Below are 23758 nucleotides of genomic sequence, written 5' to 3' on the forward strand. Positions count from 1 at the left end.
CTTGAGGGATGTGGAGGTGTGGAGACCAGTCCTGAGACCACACAGCCTCCCTTCAAGCCTCAGTCTCTGGCCCTGCGGGCACTGGTTATTTCCATGGCTTCCAGTGTTGTGGTTCCTTATCCTTTCCCCACAGGCCCCCTCACCCCCGCTCCCCCCCTCCACACTGAGGGCTGGCTTTTTTTTGTTTTTGAGACCGAGTTTCGCTCTTGTTACCCATGCTGGAGTGCAATGGGGCGATCTCGGCCCACTGCAACCTCTGCCTCCTAGGTTCAAGCGATTCTCTCACCCAGCCTCCCGAGTGGTATTATAGGGACCCACCACCACAGCAGGCTGATTTTTTTTTTTTTGGTATTTTTAGTAGAGACAGGGTTTCACCATGTTGGCCAGGTTGGTCTTGAACTCCTGACCTCAGGTGATCCACCCGCCTCGGTCTCCCAAAGTGCTGGGATTACAGGCTGGAGCTAGCACGAGGCTGCCTTTTAAAACATTGAAAATCCAGACAGGAACGGTGTCCATCTCCAACCCCAGACGGAAACTGTGCCCTCACCCACAGGAAAAGCAGTCCTTTGCCTAGTGCAACCAAACCCTGAACCCCACTCCCCTCTGCCCCCCAAATCTTCCATCCCGGCGGATGGGAAACAGCGAGTCCAGCCACCTCCCCACCTCGGGACGCCCCTCCCGGGCCAACTGCGCAGGGCACGACCCCGCCGTGGTGCCCCGCGCGCTCGACCCCCCGGGGGAGAGGTGAGGAGGGATCCCCGGCATCGGGAGAAGCTCGGCGGCTTCTGCGGGTTGCGGGCGGACCCCCCTCCCCGTGGGGAGGGGCTGCGGCCGCGCTGAGTCGCCGCGGGTCGGAGGCTCCTCCCCGGGGTGGCCGCGCAGGAAGCGGGGCGGGTGGGGGCGGTGCGGGGCGCGCGCGGGGCCGGGGCAGCGGGGGAGGCGCGGGCCTGGGCGGCCAGCCCCGGCGCACAGCCGCGGCCGGGGCGCGCGGCGCGGGGCGGAAAAGCCTGTTTACACAGACTGCACACCGCCTGTGGAATAATGCAGTAAAGGAAGTGAGCCGGCTCGGCCTGACTGCTCCAACTTCCTGCTCTCACACACACCAGAGGGGAAAAAAAAAAAGAGGAGCGAGAGAAAGAAAAAAAGGGGGAAAAATCAGGATCTCATTACAAGAGCCACAGACCGTCTGCAGACGCCTGTCAGCATGGAAAGTCGGGGGCTTTCGCCCGGGTCCTCCTAGAAATTCCCCCCGAAGAAGACTCCCCTACATCTGGGTAGGTAGCAGGGCTTCTTCTGCCTGTTGCTCGGACACTTACAAAGTTTCTTTGGTGGAGTTTTCTTTTTTTCTTTCTTTTTTTGGGCGCGATGGGGGTGGGGCGGGGGCCGCCGCGGAGTGGGCTGCCGGCCGGGGTGGGGGTGGGGGTGCGTCCGCACCGGAGGGCCAGCCGCGGGGAGGGGGCGCCGGGGATGCTCCTGCGCCCGCGTCTCTGCCACCGCTGTCGCCCGAGCTCGCGCCGGGCCCGGGGCTGCGGGGACCCTGCGCCCGCGGCTCACCTCCCTGGGGCTGCGCTGCGAGCCCAGAGGAAGGGGCGCCGGGCGTGCAATCCTGAGAGCTTGCCCAGGGCCCCGCTGCAGGCAGTGCGGGGAGCTGGGGAAGGCGAGACTTCGGGTCCCTGGCGAGAACCGTGGCCGGAGCAGGCAGAGTGCCTGGAGGCTGGACCACCGCTGACCTTCCAGCTGGGACCTCAGTCAGGTTACCCTCGAGTGGGCAAAGGGCACCGGTGCTCGGATCCAGGGAGGAAGACAGGGATGGTGAGGGCGGTGGAGGGCATGAGTCGCGAAGTTGTGGGGCGGGGGGCTGCGTCCACTCTCGCTTGGCAGGTGACCCCCGCCCAGGTCACCGCCCCAGGCGCACGCCCAGTCGGACATTTAAAAGCCGGCGTCTTTACTGGGCACGGTTTTGGAGAAGGACCGGGCAAGAAATGATCTTGGGGCTCCTTCCACGCTCCATCCCTCTTTACCTTCGAACTCATGTTGGCCTGTGACGCTACTGTAACTTTTGGGGAGGAGGGATTAAGATTTTGGAGTAGTTAAAACGCAAAAATAAAAGGTCTCGGTTTTGTTATCTTTTCTGAACCGAATCATCCTAGGGACAAGCTGCAGTTAAGCGGCGGGTGGAGGTGGAAGCAAGAAATGTTATTTCAGAAACTGCAAAAGGGGCTTTTTAGAAAGAAAAAAAAAAACGAGTGTCGGGAGAGTTTCTGGCTTGTCTGGAAACGGCAAGACTAATTGCCATGCGCTTCCGCTTTGAAACTGGCAGCAGACAGCATCTTGAAAATGACTCACTAGAGGAGCTCACAAAGAAACTGTGGTTTGCTCCTTCTCAGGTTTATGTATTTGTGCCTTTTACAGTTTCCTTTGTAGTGTTCGAGGGGTCCCCCGCCCCTTCCCCGCCAGCCCCCTCCCACCCTCCCTCCTTTCAAAGCCCCTGGCCGGTCTTTAACTCCCCCTACCCCAGTCCTCCAGCCTGGGGGTGGCGGGGAAGGGGGAGGCTGACTTGTTTTTGGAGTTGGCTGGGGAGAGGGTTAAAGGGATTCTGCTGCTGCAGGGGGAAAAAGTTCCTTGAATTTTCCACTGGCTGCTGCAGGAAGAGAGAGCCCCCTTAGTCATTGCTAAGTAATGTCTGCACACACACCAACTAATCTCATTAGGAGTTTCCGCTGCTCGGCACAGGAGGGGTTTTGTGCAGCCACTGTCAGCCTGGAAGCCCGGCGCTGGGGAAGGAGACAAGTTACGGCTTTATTTACTTAGGGGTGCAGCAGCCCAACGAGCCTTTTCAGGACATGTCTTGAAAACTTTGAAGTCACTTTGGCCATTTTGGGTTTCAGATTTGCAGGTTTTTCTTTCCCGCGTGTGTCTGTGTGTTGAGGGGTAGGGGGAGAGAAGCAGCTCAACACACACCCATATTCTCCATCTGTGCTGTCTTTGGGGGTGGGAGGGGGTGGGGCATATTCCAGGCATCTATTCATGAGATGAAATCCATTTGTGAGCCTTACAAAATACTGTCTGATCTCTTTTTCTTTCTCTCTCGCCATGGCACCCATTTATTTGGAAAAGGTCAGTTAGGAGTTTCAGTTTATGAGGATGATAAAATTACAAATTGTGTTAGGAGGGCACATGGGTCAGGCAGTTAAGGAGACTGTCCATAAGTGTTCTTAGAGTTTCCAGTAATGATCCTGCCTACAAACCCCTCTGAGTTTGAAAAATGATGGTCTTTCTATACCAAATATAGCAAAGGCCTTCTGCTCTCTTAAAAAAAAAAAAAAAAAAGTTTCTTAAAAAATGTAAATGTTGCCTAGAAATGTGTGGAGTTACTAAAAAGGGTCAAAAGGAACCTGATTGGAACGATGGGGCCCCTTTATTGACAAAGACGTGTTGCTTTTAAGGTGTTGGCAGTTATTTTACGGTGGCAAAGTGTGTCCTAAAAACAGCCCAAACAGCCCAAACAGCCCGACTGGGGTATGAGTCAGTGGACATGAGTACAGGATGTCCCTAATGCTATGCCTGTCACAGAGTAGGTGCTCAATAAATTGTAGCATTGAAAGCTGTGAGTAGGCTAACACAACTTATAATAGATAAGAAAAAAGACTTAAAAGATCTCATATATTTTGCGTGAGAGTTCCTTAAGAATGGAGGTTGTAAACTCTCCGGAGTACATTTCCTTTAAATAAAAAAGGAAGTATTTAGAATTCCTCCTTGTAAGTAATTATTTGGGACACATAGGTTCATTTATGTCAGTGGTTCTCAAGAGTAATTTTACCTCCCGGGAGATGTTTGGCAATGTCTGGAGACGTTTTTGGTTGTTATAACTAAGGAGGTGCACTGGCTTCTAGAGGGTAGAGGCCAGAGATGCTGCTAACCAGTCAACAGTGCACGAGAAAGAATTTTTTGGCCCAACATTTCTATAGTGGATTGAGAAAAATCTTATTTAATGATGATGAAGATGATGAAAGCTCTTTGACATGCTTTCAGTCAACAAATAGGACATTTAAAAGTCATCAGCTGTACTTTTGGGGCCGCAGACATAACATAGCATTCACAAATTTTCTCTTTCTCTTTTTGGTCAGTAACATGCAATAATAGAGTGACATACGGATGGTGACATTGTGATGGTGTACCCTTTATGTCCTGAATTAGGCCGTCTCTGAAACTCCGCAAGTACAGCATCTTCATGTACTTGGTACCAATGCTGTTGAGACCAGAATGGCAGTAGTCCAGATAGGGGAGAGCAGTGATTTGTCAGCTCCGTTTGAGTTTTGAAGTTACCTAAACATTTATTAAAGACCTCCTCTTTTTCTTGTATAAAACATTAAATAAGTCAAAAGTGCTAATATACAGTACATGTAACTCTGAGGTCATATATTAAAATTTGTAATAACTTTTTGGAGCTTCAATCTTTTCCTGAAATTGGTCTTAAAGGACTTCCAGGCAGTGTATGTAAATTACAATATTCCCTTCTTAGCTGTCAGATACTGGATTTTGTGTGTTCTGTGGTACCCAATTATATTCATATATCTGATTCAGAAGACCAATATGGTGCTGTGAAATGTTGCAAAACATGACCTGATGACAACCCAAAACATTTCATAGAAAACTATCCAAGAATGTGACTTCCTGGAGTAGAGTCTTTTTTCACTGAGGGTGAGTTGCTGCTTACTAATTGTTAGTTTTGTTCCCTTCCAGTCCTAAGGAATGACTCAGTCATCTCCATGTTTCCCAGACCTGGACTTCTCATGAAACTTTTATTTTTTTAGTTGTTTATATTGCCAGGGCTGACCTTGCCCTCTTGGGCTCAAGTGATCCTCCCACCTCAGCCTCCGCAGTAGCTGGGATTACAGGTGTGAACCACTGTACCAGCTGTCTCATTAAAGTTTCAAAGAAATGGGCTGGCTGTCTATTCTGGCTTTGTTCTGGCTGTAGAGCCCAGACGACTGTCTTCTGACCCTTTCCTAAGGTTCTGTACATAAATATACAGATGAGAGGGGAAGGGGACTCCATTTTTGTCAGATTTTCTTGTATGTTTCAGGTGAAAGTTTTTTATGTCTTAGTTATCTTTAATTTCTCTTTGCTTGTATAAATCGACTTTTAACACACTTTGAGACCATGCTAGCAAAATAGTATCTTCTAAAGGTTGGTTGTTTTTTTTTCTTGTTGTAAAAAATATTAATGTGAATTGCCTTACAAAGATACAGAAAACTGCAATGAAAAAAATAGACATCTCCCATAATTCCACTGTTTACATTTTGGTGTGTAATTGTCCAGTTTTTAAAAAATGCATGTGTGTCTATGTATATCCACACATGCACATACCATTTTTAAGTGAAAGCACACTGTACTTACTGTTTTATAACTTTTTTCACTTAACTATCACTTAACACATTTTAATAATTAGTACTGAGACTGAAATTATCACATAGAACTTCTATTTATTAATCTAATAAATGTGTTGGCTCAACCATGGATTGACATAATTTCTTCATGGATTCGTTCAGTGTTTTTTTGTCCTCTGTGGTTCAAGTAATGTTCTAAGAATGCTGCCCTCTTGAAAGACTGAGTTCCTATGTGCTGTGAAATTCTGGATTTTGATGAGTTTCTCTGTGATTTAAGGATGAGTCATGATTTGCAGTAGAATATCAAGATGTAGTAACAGGAAGTACAGGGCACTACACATCAAAATAGAATGTTAAATGATGAAAGAAGAGAAATCAGGTTAAACTGAAAATATACTTTGAAATTATCCAACTACGAAGGGAGAGGAAGGTGTCATTTGTACGCTTTAGTGACTCCTATTACTGTTTCATTTTCTACCAGTGGAGTGTCCAAACTTTGAAGTTGGTGTTTTAAATTGATTTTTAGCTCAAGATTACTGCTGTTCATAGCCACTTTGAATTAGGTCATTCAGCCTTTGGATTGAAACATGGCAGTGAGACCATGAAAACTCTAGTTTTGCCACTTATAGAGCAGCCCCAGTAAATAAAATTAGCTCTGTGTGTGTGTGTGTGTGTGTGTGTGTGCGCGCGCGTGCGCGTGCGCGTGTGTGTGTGTAACCTTCTGTGAAATTCTAAATGTCTTCAAAAATGGTAGATCACTCAGTCTTTTAAATAACTATTGTATGCAGAAATTCAACTCCCCATGGTTCCTGCCTGAAACCAAAATAAAAATGGCCTTTCATCCCTTACTGGAGATTTACATACATGTCAGCATTTTTAAAATAAACTTTGAACTAGTCATTTCAATAAATTGTGATTTGGTTTGAATTCCCACTAGGAATAAAGTCATTGACTGCTTTATTGCTATGTATTAATTTACATTTCCTGGAAAGTAATTACTACATTTTTCTAGGAATTATATAAGAGTACTTGATAACATGGCTGAGAAATTTACTTGTATATTTTTGAAGAAATTTAGATGATGTTATGTTACTGTATTCTAATTTGAATTAGACTGAAATGAATTTACTTGCACACTCTAAAACAAGGATCTAAAGCACATAGTATGCTTAAAGTTTCTATAACTAAGAACAATTTCTGAATATCCATGTGTAAAGTTTCTATGACTAAGAACAATTTCTGAATATCCATGTGTAATGTGGGAGTGATGGGATAGGTATAAAACACTTATCTGGATACCTTCTCTTTTTATTTTACTTTTTTAAATTGATATATAATAAATGTACATATTTATGGGGTACATAGTGATTTTTTATATATGTATAATGTATAGTAATTAGATCAAGGTAATTAGATCCATCATCTCAAATGTTTATGACTTATTTGTGTTGGGAACATTCATTATCTTCCTTGTAGCTAATTGGAACTGTATAGTATTACAGTCATCCTGCAGTGCTATAGAACATGAGGACTTACTCCTCCTGTCGGAGACCTTCTCTTAAGACTGGTGAAGCTAGGGCTCCTGTACTCCAAGCAATAGAATAAAGAAAACGAGGCTCTTGGTATCTTCCCCTCTCTTTTTTCTTTAAGTTACAGTATGATTTACATATATCAAAATGCACAGATCTTAATGGCTATTGTATACATACATGTAACCCTGCCCAAAGAGACAATATTTCCATATACCCAAGTGTTTTTTGGCTTATGTATTTAGAGACAGAGCCTGGTTCTGTCACGCAGGCTGGAGTGCAGTGGCACTGTCATAGCTCAGTGCAGCCTCAAACTCCTGGGCTCAGGTGATCCTCCTGCCCCAGTCTCCCAAGCAGATAGGACTGCAGTTGTGCACCACCACACCTGGCTAATTTTTTTTTTTTTTTTTGAGACAGTGTCTGGCTCTGTTGCCCAGGCTGGAGTGCAGTGGTGCGAGCTGGGCTCACTGCAAACTCCACCTCCTGGGTTTAAGCAGTTCTCATGCCTCAGCTTCCTGAGTAGCTGGTATTACAGTCACGTGCCACCATGCCTGGCTAATTTTTGTGTTTTTAGTAGAGATGGGGTTTTGCCATGTTGGCCAGGTTGGTCCCAAACTCCTGGCCTCAAGTGATCTGCCTGCCTCAGCCTCCAAAGGGCTGGGATTATAGGAGTGAGCCTGGCCTCTGGCTAATTTTTTTATTTTTTGTGGAAATGGGGTCTCATTATCCCTGGCTATTTGCAAAATTCCATTATGGCAATTTCATGATTCTACCATATAGATTCTTAAACTTCAGAATACCTTGATAAAATATTGTGGTATTTTATTTAACCTGCTTGGTTAAAAATAAATCAGAATGTATAGATTTCCTCATCATACAGTAAAAGGAAAAAGAAAAATCTTTTCTGTATTATCTAATATCCGCAAAATATTTAACCAAAAGTAATATGTGTTACCTTAAGACTAATTGGGATGAGAAGATATTAGTTAATCTTCCCAGACCCCAGTTTCTTTAGACTGATGGTAAAGTGGTTGAAGCAGAGGCTGGGTGCAGTGGCTCACATGTGTCATCTCAGCATTTTGGGAGGCTGAAGCAGGCAGATCACCTGAGCCCAGGAGTTTGAGACCAGCCTGGGCAACATAATGAGACCCCGTATCTGCCAAAAATTAGCTGGATGTGGTGGCGCGTGCCAGTAGTCCCAGCTACCCGGGAGGTCAGGGCTGCAGTGAACCGTGATTGTGGCACTACACTCCAGCCTGGGTAACAGAGTAAAACCCTGTTTTTTTTGTTTTTTGTTTTTTGTTAAAAAAAAAAAAAAAAAAAGAGGGATTGAAGTGAAGAAGCTGAGATAAATCCCTTTCAAGTCAGAAACCCTATTCGTGTATTACTATATTTAGAGGAAAGAACTTGAGTTCTTCTAAGAGTTGTAAAAGTGTGATATGAATTTTTGCTGTCATCTCCAAATACCTAACTTACAGTCATATGCAGAAATTTAAACAGCTATTTTGTGGTGGAAAAAGGGGCTCCCCATAAGTTTCCCCTTGAATTCCATTTTCGCCCCTTATTGAATAAGGAACACTCCAGTGGAAGGCCAATGTTAGCCGCCATGTTTCCTTTCCTCCTAGTCTTTTGAGGTTTGTGACAGGCAGCACTGATTTCTAATGACCCACAGCCACCTCATTCTTGGGGACATCACTGACTGTCTGAGTTGGCTGCTTTGTAGCACCAGATAAGAGTTTGGTCACCTGGTTAAATTCCTCCTCCTTCCTTCTGATAGTCTGAAAGTGCTGTCCGCACCCACTGCTGTATCTTGAGGGTTCTCACATTCCCTTGCACCCCTTCTGATCCCTTCTCTCCCTAGGAGCTAGAACAATCCTTTCAAAACACAGATCTGACCAGGTCACTCTTCTACTGAAAAATCTTCTAGTGGCATCAGCTTAGGATAAAGACCAAAACCCCTAACTCAAGCTGCAAGATGTGATTTGGGCCAGTCAAACTGGCTTTACCTCAGTTCCTCAAATGCTTAGGGTGCCCTCTGTCCTCTGTCCACTGGGTCTTTGTCAATGCTGACAGAGAATTTTCCCCTGACCCCTCAATTTTTCAGACTCCACACCTAACCAATTTGTAGATGTCCTTTAGTTCACACTCAGCTCCACCATCTTTTCCTGGGGAAGCCTTTCCTGCCACCTAGAGTAGATCTCCCTTAGTCATCTGCTCCTGGCCTTCAGAGCCCTTACCACAAGCTTTTTTTTTCTTTTTTTTTTTTTTGAGAGATGGAGTCTTGGTCTGTCACCCAGGCTGGAGTGCAGTGGCACCAGCTTGGCTCACTGCAACCTCCGCCATGTGGGTTCAAGAGAATCTCCTGCCTCAGCCTCCCAAGTAGCTGGAATTACAGGCTTGTGCCACCACACCTGGCTAATTTTTGTGTTTTTATTAGAGACAGGGTTTCGCCATGTTGGCCAGGCTGGTCTCAAACTTCTGGCCTCAAGTGATCCGCCTGCCTTGGCCTCCCAAAGTGCTGGGATTACAAGTGTGAGCCGCTATGCCTGGCCGCCACAGGCTTTATTTACAGGTTTCTTCATTACCCAAATTCTCTCTCTCCAAATTCTTGTCACTCAAACACAGGAACATGAGATGGAGTCTCGCTCTGTCACCCAGGCTGGAGTGCGGTGGCATGATCCCGGCTCACCACAACCTCTGCCTCTTGGGGTCAAGCGATTCTTCTGCCTCAGCCTCCCAAGTAGCTGGGACTACAGGCACACGCTACCACGCCTGGCTAATTTTGGTATTTTTAGTAGAGATGGGGGTTCACCATACTGGCCAGGCTGGTCTCGAACTCCTGACCTTGTGATCCACCCACCTTGGCCTCCCAAAGTGCTGGGATTATAGGCATGAGCCACTGTGCCTGGCCAGGAACTAGACAATTTTAGAGACATCTTTCTGAAGATAGGGCTGGTGCCCCTCATTGTTCATTAATGCTATTTTCTCCGTAACCCAGAAACCAAATAGATGTGATAGCATGGCATCCCTCATGATCTGAAGTTACTGTCCGAAACTTTGGCCCCGTTTGGTTTGGATATTGGGGGATGCCTGCGCATGTCTGTGTCATGTGCTGCATGTCTGCGGTGCCATCAGTCTGTGAGCTCCCTCTGGGCCTGCTTCAGTTTTTCTCATCCTTTGTATTATCTCAGCACTTTGTACAATACCTGGCACTCAATGAATTAAAAATAATCTGAAGCAGGGGTGTGTGTGTTGCAGGGAGCTTGTCAGTATAGCCCTACCTTGTTTTGCCCTTGGACTTGATAAAGCCCTTTGTTGCTATGCATATATCCATCTCTTTCCTAGACAATGAGTTACTTGGATTAATAACAGGCAGATCTCTTGGTTATACCATAAAGACAGGCTGGGCGCGGTGGCTCACATCTATAATCCCAGCACTTTGGGAGGCTGAGGCGGGCAGGTTAGAAGTTCGATACCATCCTGGCCAACATGGTGAAAACCCATCTCTACTAAAAATACAAAAACTAGCTGAGGGTTGTGGTGCACGCCTGTACTCCTAGCTACTTGGGAGGCTGAGGCAGGAGAATCGCTTGAACCTGGGAGGTGAAGCTTGCAGTGAGCCGAGATTGTGCCGTTACACTCCAGCCTGGGCAACAGAGTGAGATTATGTCTCCAAAAGAAAACTCATAAAGACAGCCAAAAAACTCCTCTATGCCACTTCCCATACTTTTTGTTTAGACTTGCAAGAAAAGTAGATGTATAGAAATGAGGTTAATTCGTTAGTATCCTGGAGGACAAGGTTTGGCCCTATTGTTGATATCAATACTGAGAGTGGTCGGTTAACAGTAATTTATGGGAGAGGATATATGGAAAGACTGTCAGTGTAAAGTTTTTTTAATATAGAATTAATCGTTGTAGAGCAACCATCATTAGTCCTTTATTAAAGACTTCACTTGATCAAGTTTTCGTAGTTCCCTTGGATAACCAGTTTTTAATCCTGTAAGATCCACAGTTAAAGGTCCTTCTTTACTTACAGTAAAACCTGTGTGTGTAGCTTCCATCTGTACCTTTTTGAAATTAATGATGTTTCTGATTGAGTTTGGAAATAAAGAAAGATTCTGCTTATCTGCTTATGAAGACTTGAATGACTAAATACCTAAACTGTTTTTGGTGGAAGAGGACTAGGTCTCCTAATACATTTCAGCTGGGTTTTGCCAAGGAGCAATTTGTTGATAGTCAAACCTTGATTAAGCAGAATGTATGATTAAGGAGATTTTTCTCCTTGCACTTAATTGTCAGAATAGAGAAATTACATCAACAACAACAATAGCAGCAGCAACATCAAAATAAGCCCGAAATTTATTCTGGGGTAACTGCAGGAATCAACAGTAGGAGTTCGCCTCTGCGTGCACCTGTAGGTTGTTGTCATCCTCAGAGTTAATGATCCTGAGGCCCAGGAAGATCATACTATTCTATTACGCAAGAAAAGGAGGTGTAAATGTTAGAATGATTCCCTAACACTAAAAGTGAAGAATATTTCTCTGGTTAATGCTCACTGAACTGGAAACGTCACTTCCCCTCTTCGTCCCCTTACTGGAGTTTGGAAGGCTGGCCTTTAGAGGCTCAGATGCATATCCTTGTTGGAGTTGATTCACAGATGAAAGGCCTACACCCTGGAAGGTGAGGAGTATGTACACACCTTTATAGATGTAGGCTGCAAGAGGGAGGTCTGCTTCTGAGAGAATGGGACGATAGGTGACTTCAGTTGGTGCTGCTCCTCTTTGCAGAGTCACTTCCCATGTAGGATGGAAGCCCTGGTTCTGTGCAGAGGGTAGGAGCATAAGTGAATGTTTACTAACCGTCTCCACCCTTGAAGAATCATTGTTTCCCAATGAGAGGTCAGGAGAGAACCTGGATTTATTACAGAATTTGCAGGAAAGCAGAAAGCATAGATTCCTGATCATCTCAGCACATCCCATTATGAACATACAGAGAAGGGACCAAACCATTTAGTATTATCTTTAGGACTGTGTGTGAGGTGCAGTACCTCAGTTTCCTTGTATGATCTTGAAACCCTCTGGCAATTAGAATTCATGAGCATTGGGAGGGTATTTATTTCTGCTAACATTTATGTATGTTTTTTTCAAGCCCCAGCTACTGATCATTTAGACCAGAGGGCATTGGATGGTTTCTTTTCTTTTTTTCTTTTAGAGACAGCATCTTGCTCTGTCACCCAGGTCAGAGTGCAGTGGTGCAATCATAGCCCACGGCAGCCTCCAACTCCTGGGCTCAAGTGATCTTCCCACCTCAGCCTCCCCTGTGTAATCCACTGGGATTACAGGCTTGAGCCACTACACCCAGCCCTTCTTTTCTTTTTTGAAAAAGCAGTTTAGCACAAGTGTCTTGAAATGCTCCAAGTGACGCCCGAGTGAGGGTTAGAACTGATTAAACTCTGGGCAGAGAGATGTTGTCGTATCTTTGCTGGCTGCATAGCCCAGTGTAAAATGCCCATAGATGGACTGACTTCATCTTAGATAGTTGAGGCAAAAACAGAAGAGCCCGTCAGCCACTCGGCGTTTCTGCCCTCACTTAATTCACCCCTTTAGTTGCTGTACCGTTAATTCTCAATGCTGCATTGATGACAAATGAAGTCATCTGAAGAGTGTTAAAGTCTTATTAAAGTATATTACTTTAATGACAAAGCTATATGCTGTTTGAAGACATCTTGAATCAGATGACTCAAGTGTACTGTGAATTCTCAAAGGATTGGGGCTCACAGCTCTCAGATAAGCTCGTTGTCCTGCTTTGATTTCAATCAGAGCTGAACCACAAGAGCAGCATCTTCCTTCAGCCTCTGCCACATCCTTTGTGTGTTTTTTTTAAACCTAAATATTAAAGCCCAGTAGTTTGTCTTTCAGAAAGGAGAAACTTTAAGACCTTGATGTAGAAAATCAGACATGCACCAAATGATTCAAGTGTTTTACCTAATGAAAGGGCAATTTATTTTCTTTCTTGCTTTCTTTCTTTTCTTTCCTTTCTTTTCTTTCTTTCTTTCTCTCTTTTTTTGAGATGGAGTCTCACTCCGTTGCCCAGGCTGGAGTGCAGTGGCGTGATCTCAGCTCACCACAACCTCTGCCTCCCAGGTTAAAGCGATTCTCCTGCCTAAGCTTCCCGAGCAGCTGGGACTATAGGTGTGCGCCACCATGCCAGGCTAACTTTTGTATTTTTAGTAGAGACAGGGTTTCACCATGTTGGCCAGGCTGGTCTCGAACTCCTCACCTCGTGATCTGCCAACCTTGGCCTCCCAAAGTACAGGGATGACAGACGTGAGCCACGATTTTCTTTCACAAGGGAAAAAAAGATCTTCTAAAGCAGGATCTGACTGTGATTTTGTACAGTTAATATATTCACGCTGAAGAGTTACTGGAAGAGCAGATAGAGTAATAAGTTGTATATGACATTTCAAAAAGGGACTGCCCAAGCCAGTGGATGGTAGATGCCCGCGTGGGAATTAAGGGCAGCGAGGATGCTTTGGGGTACAGATTGATGTTTGATGCTAATGCCCACTAATAGCCAGTCTCTTCCATCAGATGCTTTTGGTGGTCCTTGCCTAACACCATTCCCTGGACATAAATGAATGAACGGTTGGTCTGCCCCTCGGTGACAGTTTTAATGTTATTTTCCTCATTTATTCAGTGCATCTTGACGGTTAATTTAAAAATCTGTTTTAAATGTGAGGCATTATGAGAAGACTATTAAGTTTTGAAATCAGTCACTGTCTTATTTTTGCAAGTTTTGGAAATAACAGTACCCACCAGGAACACCAAGCTGTTTTAAAGTGTGTTCCACTTACAGTTGTTTGTCTACAAGTCGGGCTTGGTTTAAACAGACAGTGAATGAGAGGTGAGAGCGCTGTGCCTGCACTTTTACCTTAACACCACTGTATTTTTACTTCCTGTTAAAAATAATTTTATTAGAGGTCCTATATACTTAGAATCCCTCTGCATTTGGCACCATAACCATCATACGCAGCTTGACTTGATGTCCGTTGTACAAAAATGTGAGCAAGACATATGCATATGGGGACGGTAAAGCTATTAAAGGGCTAGTGACTACCTTCGTGACTTCAGACGCAGCTGAAATCCCCCACACATGTCCACCACATGAGCAGGTGATGATATTTTGAAGACTGCAGAGTCACTGTTTTTTATAGTTCTCTTCCAAGCGAATGTATTACCATACCAGATTTATGTATAAATGTTTATGCCTGGAATTTGCATTTCCTAAACCATGAAAGGGTTTTGTTGAGAAGAGCACGAAGGAAAAACAGTGAAACTAACCGGTTCCTTGCTTCAGGAACCACCTCTGTAAGGTAGCTCTTTGTGCTTCTCAAAAACCTCTAAAGATGTTGATGGTGATCCCTCAGTCATAAATACCAGCAACTCATAACCATTTTGCAAGAATACTATATAGAGTAGGACCCAAAGACTGGGTCATGTCAGTATTAGCCAACTAAACCTTGACATGTTTTGGCAAATGTTAAACTTCAGAAAAAGAAAGAAAAGATGTATATACTACAATGAACCCTTTGCATAATAAATTATCAGCAATTCAAATGTTACGCTGTAAAGTGTTAACACTGATCATATACTCTAAACAGTGTCTAGCTCAGCCAACTGTTATCCTTTGCCATATCTATGTACCATTTAAAAGAGGGATTAAAGATGGTTTCAGTGGATTTACTCTAGAAAGGGAGAAAGGTTAACTTTTTCAGGTAGGCTGATGTTAAAGGGCAGTTTTTTTTGTTTTTGTTTTTTTTTTTTGAGACAGAGTCTCGCTTTGTTGCCAGGTTGGAGTGCAGTGGCGTGATCTTGGCTCACTGTAACCTCCACCTCCCAGCTTCAAGCGATTCTCCTGCCTCAGCCTCCTAGTAGTTGGGATTATAGGCGCCGGCCACCACTCCCGCCTAAGTTTTGTATTTTCAATAGAGACGGGGTTTCGCCATGTTGAGCAGGCTGGTCTCGAACTCCTGACCTCAGGTGATCCACCCACCTCGGCCTCCCAAATTGCTGGGATTACAGGCGTGAGCCACCGCGCCCAGCCAGAGGGCAATTTTTTTTAGTGACTTAACCATCCAGAAATGATTGAGTTTACTTTTTCATTTTAAGTTCTGTAGAGAAGACAAGAAAGTTCCCAGTTTTCCCGAGAAGAGCGTGCAGTGGCGTCTCTGCTCCAGGCCACTGCCAGGGCTTTCTGTGAAGGGGCTGGAAGGGAGAGGGGCAAGGGTTCTTGTTGCTTCATCCAGTTCCCAAGAAAATTATAGCCTGATGGGTCATGCATTGTGAGAAGCAGGCACTGGTGAAGAGAGACGAGTTTTGATGGAGGCAGTAAATTAACTGCAACCAGATTTAAATGACCTCCGAGGAGGCTATGAGATGCATTGTGGCCTTGGTAGGTCAGGGGAGCCGAAGTCATGCTCACACCGGAGGAAGTTTTGCAGGGACTGGAGAAAGGAGCTGCAAGGGGAGGAGGAGGCTCTGCAACTCTCTCCAGGACAGAACCAGGGAGGTAAAATGGCTGTGCTGATGTTGGAGGTGGCTCGGGCCAGGTGCAGCTGGGCCAGGGGAAGGGGAAGGTGCACAGATGGTTGGGCACCTCTCTGCCAGGAAACACTCATTGCTGCATCAGGACTGGGGTGCCCAGCACAGCTGTGCAGACTTCCCGGTTCCCAGGATCCCTTGGGGATCCTTCTGAGAGGAAGGGGTGATGTCACAGCCCACACCTGACCCCACGTGGGACCCCTTCCTCCCCAGGGGTGCACCATCCTTCCTGACCCTGCCGTGGCGCGGTGTGTGTGCACACGTGCAAAACACAGGACAGATGTGATGTTAAAGGCCGTTTGTAAGCACAACAGATTGCAGGTTGCTATCGATGCAAAAAGAGTGGTGTCCAGAGTTTGAGTGAGGAGCTAACACATGAGATTTTCTTTTATTAAACATATTTTATCTTGCCTTTTTTTTTTTTCTTGTAATGTTTCCACTGGGTGGTGCTGCAGGAATTCCTACCTTTTGCCTTGGATCTACCCTTCCCAGAAAGACGCCTCTAAAGCATAATAGGAGGAAGTCCTGATTTAGAAAGATTTTACAGTTTCAACACAATAGAAGAGTTTGGAGGATGCTCTGGCAGGAAATGTTTCAGTTTCTGGATGTGGAAAAACCGCCATCATTTTGTATCCATGCAAAAATGTTCTCATTGCACTGGGTAAATAATTTCGACTTTCATCAGCTGCTTCTTTAGCACAGAAAAGCTTTCAAGTTTATCAGAAAGATTAGGGTTTCATTCTAGTGGAAGTGGTCTGTAAGATTTCCTCTATTTTGATTTTTGTAAAACCCTCTTTAAGTAAATAAACATCATCTTACATTGACAACCATAGATTTAAGAAAATACTTCTGTCAAAGCTGTCTTTAAAGCTGAATACATTGTTCCACTCTTATTTTAAAGATCATTTATGCAATGTATTGATCAAAAGGATTATGTATTTTTACTTTCAAATACTTTTAAGAAGTCTTTTAGTTTGATAGCAGATAAAGGAGAGATGAGACTGACTTTGCCTCTTCTACAGAGAAGGTTGAAATACAGAAGTTAACATCCTTGCTGTAGCTCACACGACTCTTTTCTCCTTTTTTTTTTTTCCTACCTTTGACCAAGGCACAGAATATCGCACAACTTTTTAAGGTCTTGGCTGCAATGAGAATTTGTATATTTTGACCTCCAGCTTTTTTCTCTTGTGTGCAGGATTGAATCGTATTGATATTCATAGTACAGAAATTTGCATAAAAGATTTTCCATTCAAGCAAAGGCCTCTGAAACATAAGAATCAAAAGTAGTATGGGGGTCGGGGGGCCAGATGCTCACTGGGGATTAGGGAGCTCATTAATTTAAAGCTCGAACTGAAAGATCGCAAAATCTTAGTATCACTGACGGCGGAACAGCCTGTTTTTTTCGGGACATGTGGTGGTCCTCCATGAAATCCTGAACACTGCTTTCTTAGACGCTGAAACAGGGCTTCCCTAGAGGTGTTTCTTTTTAAAGGAACGTTTTGGAGGCCCTCCTGGGTGCTAGGGACCTTGCCAGATACTGTCATGCATGGGTCCCTGGGATTCCAGCCTATCCCTATTCACACTTGAAGTGCTTCTCGTGATTCGTTTCGTGATGTGAGGTGCATGCGTGTTTGGGGCCCCTCTCGGGTCAGGCTGGCTCACTTCTGTTTCTTCTGACTTTCATCCTGTTCCATCGCCCTGCACACACACACAGTGAGTGGGAGGTCCAGGAGGCACCCACTTCCAGAACACAGAGCTTCTCAACGTCCCGCTTGTATCAAGAGCCACCCTTGCTTAATATTTAGTGTTGGGTGAACCTGGAACCTATTTAAACCATGATACAGATCTTTGAAAGGAGGGCAGTGGTTCACAAAATGGTGGATGGGGCGCATTCAAAGATTCTTTCTTGAAACAGAACCCGACTGGAGCAGCTGGAGACGCAGATGAGGCAACACCAGCAATGAACAAGGAAATGTCCTGATTTGATTCCTGGTGGGAATGTATTTCCCACAAATTACAATGAGACGTTTCCCTTAGCAGCAGTGAAGTGTGCATATGAGAAATGAAGCCTCTACTGGGGGCATATGTGTGTTGATTAAGAACCTGGACTTTGGAACCAGATGCCCCTGGATATGAGGCTCTGTTGGCCCATTTTACCTGTGTGGCCATGAGCGTCTTATTTTAGCTTTCGAAGTCATAGTTCCTCGTGGGCATAGCCAACTGAGAGTATTAAATTTAGACAGCATGTATGAAGCCCTCAGCACAATGCCTGGTACATAGTAAGTGTGGTCATCAGATTTAATTGCACTAAAAAGAAAAGCTCTTATTTAATGAAGTAATGGATTTCTTTAGCTGTGAGCGCTGTTCTTGAGAATTCCATGGGATCTCAGTATTACTGGTGGTGGAGGATATATTAATAGCTAATGTTTTCTTAGAACACTGTTCTTAATTTGAAATTTATAAGTTAGTTTTATAAATCCTGGTGAAATTATGTATATTTTGTATAAATATATCTTTTTCCTAGAGAATTTTAGAGTCTCAAAAATGTCCATGGACCAAATATGTGAAGAGGAAACTGCCCTGGGGATGTGATTGTGTGTGTGTGTGTGTATGTGAGATCAGTTTTATGTATGTGAATATATTTTAGGTTGAATATATGAGATTGCTGGTATTTGACTAGTTTTGATCTACAAAAACAATAATTTCTTATAGTTCAACTTAGTAGTTGTGATATTATGAAACAACTTGAAATATATCACGATGTGATATTTATAATGAAACATGATTGTAGCTTATTTTTGTATGTTATTTATCAAAACCCAGCAAGTTAAAATTCATCAGGCAGCCTTGGACCACTTGTAATCATATTTACCTAAAATAACTTGTGCTTTTCCATTGACCTTAATCACAGGAATTACAGAATAAAAACGTTTGCTGTGTCCAGTATTATGAAATAATCTTTAATTTTCATTGTGGATTTATTAATAGCTTTATTACATCTAATGAATCACTTCTTTGATCCAAATGACTACTATTTAGGAGAATCTGCTTAGCATTTTTTCCCTGTTGAATTCACAGGGTTAATTACTTTGGGGAGGAACAAAAATTCTGAGTTTTCTTGGGTGATAAGAACCTCAGTGTTGTTTCAGAAGGCAGAGTTGGGCTGCAGTGCTGAAGGTTAAAACAGAGCTAAAACACAAGACAAAATGAAACCAGAGCTGCTGTGACAAAGTGGGACAGATGTAGGAGGCCAGGTTTCCTGTGGCCCATTTTCCAGTTTCCTGCCTGCAACCTGCAGAAGAGGAAGCTGAATGTTACCAAGTATGAGAACTGTGGGACGTGCTTCAAGCCAGAATTAAGAGAATGCAAACAACACAGGCAACAAAAACAATTGCAAAGAAAGTGAATGTTCAGGTTTTAGTCCAGAAATGTCTGGGAAGGAACAGCCCATCTGTTTAAAGAAAAAGCATCGTCAGCAGAGCCTATCCTTTCATGTGAGACTCTAAGGGGGCCTAGGGACTATCACAGGTTGTAGGAACCTCTGGTTTTTATAGCCCCACTCATCTTTCAAGACATGGTCTGCTGTTTTAATACAGTGGGTTACCTGAAAAGATTTTCCCCGCAGTTCCCAGGACTTCTAAATCTGTTTCCTGGGGATGTTGATATAGGGGGAGGTGGATGTGGTTAACCAAGCAGCTCTCATGGACGACAGCCTCGATTTGGGAAGGCCGGGTGACCAGTTGGCTGCTTTGATCTAGGAGGCTTATATTCCTTTAACCACCCAATAAAATTTTTGTCTGATGTTTTCAAAGAAGAGATTAAATGAAGACGTGTGTGTGTTGAAGACTACACAGTGCACACTCTGTGTTGCTACCTGGTGAGCCACGCTGCGGGATGCAGGACTCAAGACAGTGAAGACGACACTGGAGAAGGGAGGGAGTTCATCTTTCTCCCGGGGGTCAGGGAGGGGGAAGCAAAATACAATTATTTTGTCTAGGCACGTTAGCTCATTTTGGAAGAGTCTGTGAAGTCAGATCTTACAATACCCATCTTAGAGAAATTGAGATCCAAAGAAATTGTGATTCATTACACACCTTTTTTTATTGAGTACCTATTGTTTGTCAGGGGCTGTGTTGGAAGTGCTGGGTAATGCAAGTGAAATTATGGCTAAAAATAAATAGCTGTTTATGTGTTGTGGAAGGCTTCATATAAGGCATATATGAAGGGGGCATAGAAACCTTGTTGAAGGTTTAAAACATATGTATGCCTTTGGCGTGGTGCCATGCTTTTTCCACATACCATCTCATTTAAATGGCCTTGCTGCTTTGTGGTACAGAGAAATAGGGTGTGCTTCTGGGACAACCAGTTATTTCTTTACCCTGAAGATTGACCACCTCTTCTTGTCTAAGCCCAGAAAGAACAAACTCTGTACCAGGCATCTTAAAAAGTTTTGGAATGTTAAGTTAGGGATCAAGAGGTACTCACAGGAGGCAGCCTCAGATGGAAATAGGCCCTTTTCTGTCTTCGTGTGGGCCCACTCTGAGAATGTAGGATAACGTGGGGCTGGATTGTATGGTGGTGGGGTGGGGTGCGGTGAATTATGTGGGAGGAAGTAGAATGGTTGTAAGACATTTTCTCAGCCGGAGTTAACGAAGCCATCATTTACTTTTCCAAAGAAAACTCACCCATATAAAAGTCACTGACAAATCCATTGAGTTACTTCTAATTTAGCCAGAGACGGCATAGTTTCAGAAGGAAAGAGGGGTAATTTACACACAGTAAATTGCGTATGTTGTTATTTCAGTGGTTGTCAGTGATTTCGTCTGAAAAATCTCTCTCTCTCTCTCTCTTTTTTTTTTTTTTCTTTCAGAAAGGTTCCCGCTGTGTTGCCCAGGCTGGAGTGCAGTGATGCGATCACGGCCCACTGTAGCCTCAAATTCCTGGGCCTCAGTGATCCTCCTGCCTCAGCTCCCCAAGTAGCTGGGACTACAGGTGTGTGCCACCACATCCAGCTAATTTTTGTATTTTTTGTAGGGATAGGGTCTCACTATGTTGCCCAGGCTGGTCTTGAACTCCTAGGCACAAACTGTCCTCCCTCCTCGGTCTCCCAAAGTGCTGGGATTACGGGCATGTAATCCATTCATTAAAAACCCAGTGATCCTTGCATTGTGCTAGATATAACATGTACAGGCATGTAATCCCAGCAGTCTTTCTCTTTCCCAAGATGGAAAGAGAATGTTTAAAAAACATTGCAGACTGGGCCGGGCGCGGTGGCTTACGCTTGTAATCCCGGCACTTTGGGAGGCCGAGGTGGACGGATCACCTGAGGTCAGGAGTTTGAGACCACCCAGGCCAACATGGTGAAACCCTGTCTCTACTGAAAATACCAAAATGGGCTGGATGCAGTGGCGCGCTCCTGTAACCCCAGCTACTCAGGAGGCTGAGGCACGAGAATCACTTGAACCTGGGAGGCGGAGCTTGCAGTGAGCTGAGATCACACCACTGTGCTCCAGCCTGGGCGACAGAGCAAGACTCCGTCTCAAAAAAAAAAAAAAAAAAAAACCGAAAAAACAACAAAAACCATTGCAGACTGTAAAGGGTAAATAAATAGGTGAGCAATACCTACTTTTGTTTACCCTTTTTAAAATGGACAATTTGTAGATATTCCTAGAAGGCAAATACTTTTTAATAAATGAAAAGCTTGGGAGACATGAAGTTGGCCTCATCCCTTTTTTATACACAATGATAATGATTAAAATAATTTAAATGTCCTTTGAAAATAAAATTTAATAGTCTTCCAACTCACAGAAATAATAAAAAAGACTTCAGAACTTGTGTAAGTTGGTTTTTTCCCCCAAATATTATCCTTATTAATACCTACACTACTCTGTGCTGAGTTATTGCAGATCCCCAATAATATAAAATGTTGTCTTCCAGTTCTTTGACTGAAGTACAGGGTTCATTTTCTATAATGAAATGGCTTCTACCCTTTGTCTTAGACAATGATAACATCATGACACGGAAACGCATAGCAGATACTGGCAGACAGTTGAACCCACCAGAATTTTCCAGAAGTGTTCAAATCCATCTTCATTTCTCTGACCATGCAAAGCTTAACAAACGAAAAAAGACATGTGTACCTCATGAGCACCTACTTTGTTTATTCCTTACCCAGAAGTTTTTCTCCTTTTCTTGGGCTCTTATTGCCTTTTTTTTTTTTTTTTTTTTTTAATTGCCTTGTTTCTTTAGTTCCCACCACATAGAAACTTAAGAAAATCAAAGTTAATTCTGCCCCCTCAACTCTCACCTCAGTAAAAATGAAACAAGGAACATGCAAAGGGAAGTGTTAGGTTGCCATCAGTAGAAAGAAGAACAAATAAGTGGGCATTTCGACTTCTAAGAATGGAGGCAAAAACCTCATACTTTGCATGAGTCTGTGCGGCTCCTACTCACATTAAGACGTCTGGCGCCACCTTGTGGCCGACAGGAAGGAGATCAGCCTCCAAGAACAGGCCAGTAGCTTTGGGGGACAGAGGCAGGAGGAGCTGGGACACCTGAAGCTGGGATCGTGTCATGTGACCTGACAGCTCTCACGTAGGCGGAGGCGGGCACGGCGTAATGAGAATGATCACTGTTTCTGTCAATAGCGTCTTTCTCTTTGAGGCTCCGTCGGATTAAAGAATGAATCAAAGTTTAAAAAAAAATTGGAAAGACTAAAGAGGGACATAAAACCTTTTTTTTTTTTTTTTTTTTAAAAGAGAGAAGGTCTTGCTCTGTCACCCAGGCTGAAGTGCAGTGGCGCAATCACAGCTCGCTGCAGCCTCTACTTCCCAGGCTTAGGCAATCCTCTCACCTCAGCCTCTTGAGTAGCTGGGTGGACAGGCGCCCACCACCACACAGCTAATTTTTGTATTTTTTGTAGAGATGGGGTCTCACTCTTGCTCAGGCTGGTCTCGAATTCCTGGGCTCAAGCAATCCACCCACCTCGGCCTCTCAAAGTGCAGGGATTACAGGTGTGAGCTACCACGCGTGGCCCCCAAACTATTTTCATAACTGCATTCTTTAAGTGCAAAAAGCTGAAAACAGAATAAAGGCAGAAAATAATCACTCAGAGTCTGCAAAAATGTCCCTCCCCTCTGTGCCAGAGGTCAAGCGCTTTACTAGGCCCTCCACCCTCCCTACTTTGTGTCTTTTGCCCTGACTGGCCCGTGAATGTCCTCCTGTGGGCCCTATCTCAGCGGCCATGAGCAGTGTCATCATCATCCCTTGGCTTGTCATTTAGAACATTTCTCTTTTTTCCCTCTTTGACCCAACAACTCTCCGTTCCCGCTCCACAGAAGCCACATAGATGGGAGCAGAGGGTCCCCCAGGGAAGGTGAGAGCCCCAAGGACCCTCTTTCCTGAGGTCACTCAGCCTGGAGGCCTCAGGGTCAGCATTTAAACCAGTGTTTCTTAAGCTGGAGTCAGAGAATCTGTACTCCGGGATCTGAGTTTTCTGCAAGCATTTAGATTTTTTGTGCTTTCACATTTGATGATAGACTACAAAACAGAAGCATACTCCAGGTCACCTTATAAACCACAGTCGCCATGTGGCTGAAGAGTCTCCCTGGATTTCAGTGCCTGTGTGGGGCTCATTGCCTCATGGACGAAGAGCCCAGGTGGATGCAGTATCTACATAATGCCTTCCAGCCCGGTGAAGGCCACGTGACTCCACTGCCAGCTCTGTGAGGAGGAGTCCCTGTAGCCTAACAGGTAATCGTAGTTAACATTTAAATAGCACTCACTCTGCTCCAGGTGTAGTTTAAGTGCATTATTAGTAACTTCTGTAACTCTTACAACAACCCTGTAAGGGAGATACTTTGATCGTATCAGTCCCGTTTTACCTATGAGGATACTGAGGCACAGAAAGGTTAAGTAACTTCCCCAAAGTCCCACAGCCAGACAGGACGAGTCTTTGCAGTTGAACCCAGAAAGTTGGATACCGGAATCTGAGCTTACCTTCCAAATAGATGAAAGTGCTTCACTGGCACTTGCTTTGAGTTATAGAAAATAGATATGCAGCTGGATGCGATGGCTCATGCCTGTAATCCCAGCACTTTGAGAGGCTGAGATAGGAGGGTTGCATCAGGCCAGGAATTGGAGACTCCTGAGCAGCATAGTGAGACCATTTCCACAAAAAAGTTAAAAATTAGCAGGGCGTGGTGGTGCATACCTGTAGCCCAAGCTACTTGGGTGGTAG

At 44.4% G+C, this 23758-nt stretch overlaps 1 protein-coding gene across 1 annotated transcript in view; it reads left to right on the forward strand.

Annotated features, from left to right (window-relative positions):
* The first annotated feature begins 938 nt into the window (after window positions 1-938).
* ELK3 (ETS transcription factor ELK3) overlaps window positions 939-23758 on the forward strand; it is a 76731-nt gene continuing 53911 nt past the window's right edge. The window contains exon 1 of the mRNA XM_008004312.3: window positions 939-1274. The gene's annotated coding sequence lies outside the window, so the exon portion shown is untranslated. The remainder of the gene's footprint in view (window positions 1275-23758) is intronic.

The sequence above is a fragment of the Chlorocebus sabaeus genome, chromosome 11, assembly GCF_047675955.1.
Source record: "Chlorocebus sabaeus isolate Y175 chromosome 11, mChlSab1.0.hap1, whole genome shotgun sequence".
Lineage (NCBI taxonomy): Eukaryota > Metazoa > Chordata > Mammalia > Primates > Cercopithecidae > Chlorocebus > Chlorocebus sabaeus.